The sequence below is a fragment of the Achroia grisella genome, unplaced genomic scaffold (assembly GCF_030625045.1).
Source record: "Achroia grisella isolate CSIRO2021 unplaced genomic scaffold, CSIRO_AGI_Agris_v1 utg874, whole genome shotgun sequence".
NCBI lineage: Eukaryota > Metazoa > Arthropoda > Insecta > Lepidoptera > Pyralidae > Achroia > Achroia grisella.
In genome coordinates, this window is record NW_026713051.1 from 4,639,943 (window position 1) to 4,648,573 (window position 8,631).

Sequence of the window (8,631 nt, forward strand, 5' to 3'; positions counted from 1 at the left end):
ACGGCCAGCGCTGATCCGCGAATGAAGTCTTGCCGCGCACAAAATTTTCGTTTATCGTACGCATGCCATCGGCAAGGAACTTGCAACAGCCTACGCGCTCGGAGTGCACCGTTGTATGCGCTTTATTAACATATATAAAAAAGCATTGTACGTACGTACATGGATTTTAGAGCTCAGTGAAGAAACATACGCGTAGTGAGTGTTGCATTAACGTAACGGAAAACAGTTTAAGAAATTAGGCGTATGCAAAGTGAGTTTAGGTGCAAGTTGCAACGGGCGGCCCGTCCGGCTCATGCAGCAACCCGCAAAGTTCCATGACCCCTCTCCTGCGCTTATCAATTTCAGTTTGGGTATTAAAACAGCGTAATTACAATGTATTGTGTATTAATCTTTGAGGTAATGTCCTAAAGTTGAAATTAAATAGGTAAATTAGAAAATAGTATATTGTAAAATCCTATATCTATATATCGGGTATGACTAGCTTCCTTGCATACCTACTGTGTTCTACTTTGTATGACCATACATATATGTAGACAATTTTTTTATTAACTTTTTTTTTAATTATGGTAAAGTCGTTCACCCGTGTGCAATAAAGACATACGGTTAAACGTGCAAGCACGAATGGTAATTGATAGGAGAGGTAATGAGAGGGAATGATTCCAATTATTCGACTATGGTGAAATATTCTAAGGATAAACAAAGGCGGTTTTCAAGAACACGACGAGGAAGCTTATGTAATACATTTTTAGTTGGGGACACTAATCCTTGTTGCTGCCAAACACCTTCATTTTGTAAAAACATCGTAGTTTGACAATTTGTATGCCGCAGGTCTAGAATATTCTACAATGGGGATCCAATAATGGCAAATAATTATTAATCCCCAATATTGGCACCTTTTATATTGTAGTTTTAGCGCTGCAACTGATAGACGGTGGATGGGTAAGCTTTATTAGGAGCGTATAGGGAATTAATGAAGTTTAATGATGGCAGTTGTTAATAACTGCCATCAGTGTGTTATAAAACATAACAAACACACATTCTTTCACGACTATATTCCCGCATGGGGTAGTCAGAGTTTACTAACGACTTTTTGTTTGTAAGCATGGGTGGTAAATCCTTTATACATACACTAATTATATATAACTGCGCATAAATTGTTATTAGTTAAGCTCGTCACTTAGTAATTGATCAGGTAAGCAAGTAAATTATTTTCCTCCATATTAATTTACTAATGATCCGCCCCAGCTTCGTACAGGTGCAATCATAGTAGGATTACTCTATTTGTTTTTAATAAGAACAATGCTCACTTTTTTCCCCATAATTACTTTCTTATAAATGAATTAATCAGTATAGCATTTTAAGATTTATTACAATAAATAAATAAAATTTATATATTATGATTGTAGTTCTTATTACATAGTATTGGTGTAAATGTACTTTTCTTTCAATTATTTTTTTTTATTTGAAATTACATAACAAAACAATCTAGCCGATTAATTGGTATTAATTCCCAGGTCCAGGTGAGCAAATAAATCCTTATTTATTTATTTATTACTATTCCATTGCAAGTTATTTAAATTTTCCAATTGCAAGTTATTTATATAATATTATCAAAATACAATTTCATTTAAGAACGACTTCTATAATAATTGACTAAATCTGACTTAGTGGTGATTCTATAGTCAGTTTTTTATTAGCCCTAATCTGATTGACATATCTATACATCTATACATATAAATAAAATTGGAGTGTCTGTTTGTAATATTGAAATAACCGTTTTTTTACTACATACATATGAATATAAATACGGTACATACACCAAAATACCATTATTAAAAATTTTTGTCTGTCTGTCTGTCGGTCTGTTTATTCCGGCTAGCTCTGAAATGGCTAGACCGATTTTAACGGGACTTTTTTGGCAGGTAGCTGATGTAATAAGGAGTAACTTAGGCTACATTTATTTTAGAAAAATTAAGTTAAATTCCACGCGACGAAGTCGCGGGTGCAGCTTGTATATAATAAATTGCTACATGTCCTATCACGTTCATATTACAACGACAGTCTGTATTTACCACATTTTGTTTGTTATATATTCTGTTTTTATAACAAGGCATACTATGAAAAAAAATATCTAATAACTTAAAAAGTAATGGCTTTAATAGGCAGCTGAGTCACTGCAGCACTGATTGTTAGTAGAACCACCACTCGGAAGAGATAGTATTTGCGATATTTTTAAATTCATTATAAATATAATAATACTTAATAACTTAAGTAATTAGGATATAAAAAAAATGTATAGGACTGAATTCCATTATTTTAAATGTATCTATTTATATATTTTCACTCACTTTGTATATAAGTTTACTGTATTTTAAAGTGCAATAAATAATGTTTTATTTTTTGTCATTATACGTGGATATTATTCGTTTACCAAAGTACTAGGTATTTCTAAACAGAATCAAAGAAACAAACAAGACAATATTATAATAGTTATAATTATTTACAGTACTTGTTTACTTTCGTCATATTACATACATTACAAACAATCAATGAATAATAGAAAAAAAAACTATATATAACTTCATACATTGCGGTCAAACACGCTTAAATTTAAAAATGAGATATATATATTAATGTGGTTTTTGCTGACCTTTCAATAGTATATTAGCACAGATGATATAATATTACATAATATTAGGGACTAAAATTAATCAGAAAAACACACCGAATCACCAATACTTTAACAAGTTTGTTATCTGAACATCTGGAAACTCTAATAATATCTACGTATGACGTTTGATTATGTATGTCGGACGACCTCAGTGGTCTAGTGGTTTAACACACCCCCATACTTCCGATGGTCGCGGGTTCGATTCCTCGCACACAAACATTTGTATTCATGAATACGATTGTTTGTATCGGTCTATGTCGGTCTGTATATATGTTAGCTTAACTTGAGTATAGTTGGTGCTGTGTGAATTGTCTTGTGATTATTAATAAGTAAACGAAATTTGCTCAATTTAGTTCAATAAAATTGTACCTAAATATTTTTTTTAGTTTTTTTAATGCAAACGTGCCTACTTATTTAGTAGTTTTATCAGGTTTTTTTTTAATAATTTTATCGATTGACAACATAGATGAAAAATTTAAATACCTTTTCAATTTTCTTGTTACGATAAGCCTAATCTTCTATCGGTACGTGTTTAAAAATATCCTAGTGTGTCAAGGCCAGCAATTTTACAATATAGTGCTTGTTCTATACTGAACATGATGTTTGTGTAAATTGTTTTGCATAAATTGTTTCAATAAACCTGAAGTATTTTCAAGCATTTTATTTAAAAGGCTAAATGGTCCTTCGAGCCGGATCCTAACTACCGGTTATAAAATTGTTCTGAACTTGATTTTAAATTAGTTATGAGTTTGGTGATTAGAATATACATTATATATACAGTAATGAAATAAATAAATGAAAGCACACAAAAGACGGCCTAATTGCTGAAAGCAGTCTTTTGAAGACAACTTTAGGCAAACGGATATAAATATCGAAAAGATGGGTTTTTATCACGCAGAACTACATTATGGAATCAACTCCATGGTGTTTCGGAATCGATACGATATTGCAACCTTCAAGAAAGCAGCTCATTCCTTCTTATAAGACCGGCAACACACTTGCAATTCCCTTGGTGTTGCGGATGCTCATGGGCTGCGGTAAATCAAATGAGCCGTAATAGAGTTTGTTCCCTGTTATAAAAATAAAAATTAGGAGCAAAAAAATTAGAAACACTACGCTGAAAGTTAATAATAATAAGTAGGTACCTATAATAAGAATTAAAATGTATGTCTTAACGTACATTTTAAAAAAAAGAAATAAAGTTATGCTTTTGTGACGTAGCTCACAACTTAACCACTGAGATTTCAGATTTATTTATTTGCCGTGTAAAACGTAGCTTACGTTTATTTACAAAATTATAAGTCAATAATAAACATTAAGATTAAGATAAAATTTTACTTTTCTTCGACATGTATTAATTAATGTGATAAAAATTAAATTAACTTAAATTTGAAAGTAAATTTTATTTATATTCAAAAAATCACTTTAAAGTTATTAGACATATACAAAATTGATAAATTGGCTATTTCTTTTGGCAATCGATTATACATTATTATCTTCAATAACAGTCCCTGTTTAATAGATTTTGCTAGTCTTTTTTGGTATAACAAGATGGTTTTTATTTATTGTGTTCTAATTATGTACAGCACAGTTTTGTTTTAGATTTTCCTTGTTTTTGTGTATGTTTAACAATGAATGAAATGTAATGGGTGGACTGATATGAATTTAAATTTGTGTGTATATTTTAACACGCCGGGTTTTACCCGGTAGGTGGCACTTTTCTGGGTAGCACAATATCCGCGACGTCCCTTTGTATAGTATTATATATAATAATAACATTTGCGATCTATCAATTAAAAAAAAGTGTATTTACAAAATAAAATAAAAAATTATAAGTAAATAGAAACAACATAACACACCCAAATAAATTGAGCTACAAATAAATTTTTTTTGTTCCTTTTTATTTAGATATACCGCCGATAAAAGGCTACTCAGTCCAGTCCCCCGGGTGTTCTAGTCCTCGGAGTTGATGCCGGGGCAATGGTCCTCGCCGTGAGGCCTCAACCTGCACTTAGTGCATTTTGGAAGACCCTTCGTATGTCTAGCGAGCGTCGAGGTGTAGCTAAATACTACTCCGATCCGACGTAAACTTCCTGTTACTACAGTACAGTGCATAAAGATTATTTACATAAATTTATTTGAATAAAGATTATTTCTGTTCTTCGTGGATAATATTTTGAATTTGAAGCCTAGAGCCGGATGTCATTTTTTATTTTCAGTCTTGTTATCAGTATTCTATCATGACAAACTCAGACAGACATATAAATTTGTTCGGTTTCAGACAGAAATGTAAAAATGTTTTTGGATGGATTCGCCTCATCTCTGTTAGCTCTATCAATTTTGGGTTAAAATTTCTCTACAAAAATTAATAATTAATAAACTCTTCAATTCTATAATAAGCTTTTTTACAAAGAAAATGTTTTACAATACAATAGAATATTTTATCTGGCAAATTGGTGTTATGGATTAGTCTAATACAAATATTTATACACATTGTTTTTGTAAATATATACATAATGCATATAGAAAATTCTCAATACAAACAATCATACTCATGAATACAAATGTTTCTAGGAATCTAACCCGCTACCATCTAAAGGAATTAAGCTAAACTGCTTGACCACCGAGATCGTCACTATCATTGATGGATTAGTGCACTGGCCTGTAGTAACAGTACACGGGTGTGCACCAAAGGATGAAATTAATTTAATTAATTAGCCTATCCTTCCATTCATCAGGAATTGATGACCGTTTCCAAGCAACACCTCGTGATGATTGACTTGGCGGGAGCAAAGCATAGATGACAAAGGGGAAACTAGTTCGTAACACTTACAATCGCCTTCCAGACCCAATGCATCTCTTAATTAAAGACTATAAATGCCTAAGTACAAATATAAAATAAATCTTATTCTTAGGTACGTATAAATTCAATCTAAATTTCAACGAAGAGTTTATAATAAAAAAATCTATAAATCATTTATAACTAGCTGACCCGTTCAACTTCGTCTCCACTCACACTTACTTGACATTTATGATTTATTTAGTACAATTTACATAATTTATTTTTAAATTATACCATATGTGTTATTCTGATGTATAAACTATATTACAGTAAAGTTCCATCAATATACGTTCAGTAATTTTTGCGTGAAAGATTAACAAACATATCCCTCCACCTATCCCTTCATACTCACAAACATTCGCCTTTATAATATATATTTTTTTTTATATTTAAATACATTTTTCCACAGACATATTCGTCCGTGCCTTTTTTAATTTACTTTAATATTATAATATTTATTTAATTTCCATTTTTGTACAACTCCAGCCGAGATGTTACAATTTGCCTAACAGTGACACCGAGGCTGATTTTTGACCGTGGAGCTGCTCAAAAATGATGTTTAATGGGCCGCGCGCGGGACGGGTTGTTGCCTTTATAATATTAGTAAGATAATAAAAATAAAAAAATAATGTAATAAATATTACACAATTCCATATAGATCTTAACTAATCAAAATATGTACTTATAAGTACTAAACATCTGTTAAATTCACTACTTAAATATATTCCTACTTAGTTACATACCTGTACATAGATATATATGTATAGCATGGTAATAATACCCACGCTAAATATGTTGCAATATTTAATAGCGCATAGACATTATTGAGCATAATTTAATAAGTTTTAGAGTCATGTAATATGTGCACAGGAAACGATGACCTAGTTCTTAGAACATCGTATAGGGATATACCACATATGTATATACTCATAGGAGTATCCATATACTACATATACATGACTTTGACGACTGAGTACGAACTGTACAGAAAGTATATACTTAAACTATACTATCCTTTGCCGCATTTTTTCGGACTACTTTAGTGATGTTGACGCGGAAGTGCGCGGAAGGACTTATGGAGCGGCTGAAGGCCAAGGAAGAAGTAGTAAATATATAGCAATCTGTCTTGGTGTAACTGCATCTCTGCTGCTATCGGCAGTAGCTTGCCTTGCAAGTTAATTTCCAGTGAAATAAAAAAGCATACAGTCATTTGACGGCGTCGGTAGTCTAACAGTGTAGCATACATTTAAATTCAAGTTTTCTATTTATATTATGTAATTTAATAAAATTTTAAAAATGTATTTAAGTATTCTATCAGTTATCTAGTATTTGTAACACAAGCTCTGCTTTGCTTGCATGAAGAACACTGATACGACTTGAAATCCTTAGTTCTGTATAGAGATAACGATTGGAACTTACTGGCAACTTGTTATCAATTCATAAGAAAGCTTACACGTTACTTCTTAAGAATGCCGTATTAGCTAAAACGCATGATAGGTGCCTCCCACATCGTCACAAAAGGTTTTGTGATGTCCGTGATGCTGTTCTATTATATTTTTAAGTATTTAGAATGGCAAAGTAATATATATAAATATTACTATTGGAAAAAAACGGCACACCTGATGGTAAGGGGGCGTCCATAAATTACGTGAGATGTTTAAGGGGGAGAGGGGATCGAATCAAATCGAGTCGACATGCTTATTACACTTATAACTCTCAGCAATATTGATTACTAGTCTTAACTAGTCGTAAATAAAAACACGAAGCATTTTTTTTTCAGATCAGAAAATTCAAAACAGCACCTCACGTAATTTATGGATGCCCCCTAAGCGGTAATCATCGCCTATATACTGAATAGCACTAGGAATATCATGTTCTCATGTTCATGTAGTGTCATTCCAGAGTACTAACATATCATGCTTTTTATAACAATAACAACTCAAAATATTTAAAAATAGATTCCGAACACTAAATATTCACCCTAGAAAAACTATCTCTTACAAAAAACCATAATACTGAATACCTGTCGCATTATTACAAAATTTAATGTCCTCAATAATAACATCTTTACATAGAGTGAGTATTACCAGTATTACCTTCTTTTAAACCAGATAAAAGAAAAGAAAAGAAACGTAAACAATAAATATTGTACAACTTAGTCCATATTGTTAGTATCAAATTAATAATATATCTTAACCTTTGTTTGTAATAACATATATATATATAACCCTTTATCCTATAATTCCACTGCTTATATGCACCTTACAACCGAAACTCAGTTTACAAAGCAAGCTGCTTGTCTTTGAAATATAGAGATAGGATAACCCTTTTCATCACATAGACCGAGATTAGAGTTTAGGATTTAATATAAATTTAAGTTAGGGTTAAGCAACAAGCCATAGCAGTAGCGAGGGTCCATCCCTAAAATCAGTACCTATTAACGAGCATGACGGATGAACTAACCCTTATTGCCTAACCTACTTAGAACCTACTTAAGAATAAAAACAGTCTTATTTTATGTGTCCCATATTTATATATATATATATATATTACAAATTCTATACTAAAAAACTGTAATGCTTTTAAATTCATTTCCTTTCATTGATATACTTCCGAGATTTGTACGACCTCAAGAACTTACGGACCACACTTAAGCCTTACAAGTGTAAAAACTGAAACGGATTAAATAATGATATTTCTTTTCAAATGAAAGTGTCGTCGCACCGATTTACTCATCCTTATAAATTCTAACTCCCATAATTTCTAATCTTTTCAACACCATGAATTTCCTGTGCAACTCTTACTTTATATCTTAGTATTAGATTTGTGATATAAATATGAGGGTTATTACGTGTGCTTCCATCCAAAGATAGACTAATCCGAGAGTCGGCTATATGTTCACTCTATGTTACGTCAGATTGAATACACGTCCATGCTAGTGTGGGCATGTTAATTGCCAACTGATGCGTTCACAGCGTCGGCCAGTGACAATGCATCTGACTACCCTATCTGTGATAACAGCCATGAAGGTATATATAGAATTTATACAACAATTGTTTCACGTCTACTCCGCCGTTGCCAATTTATTTCATGAATGCACAGGGCAGTCACTCAGTCC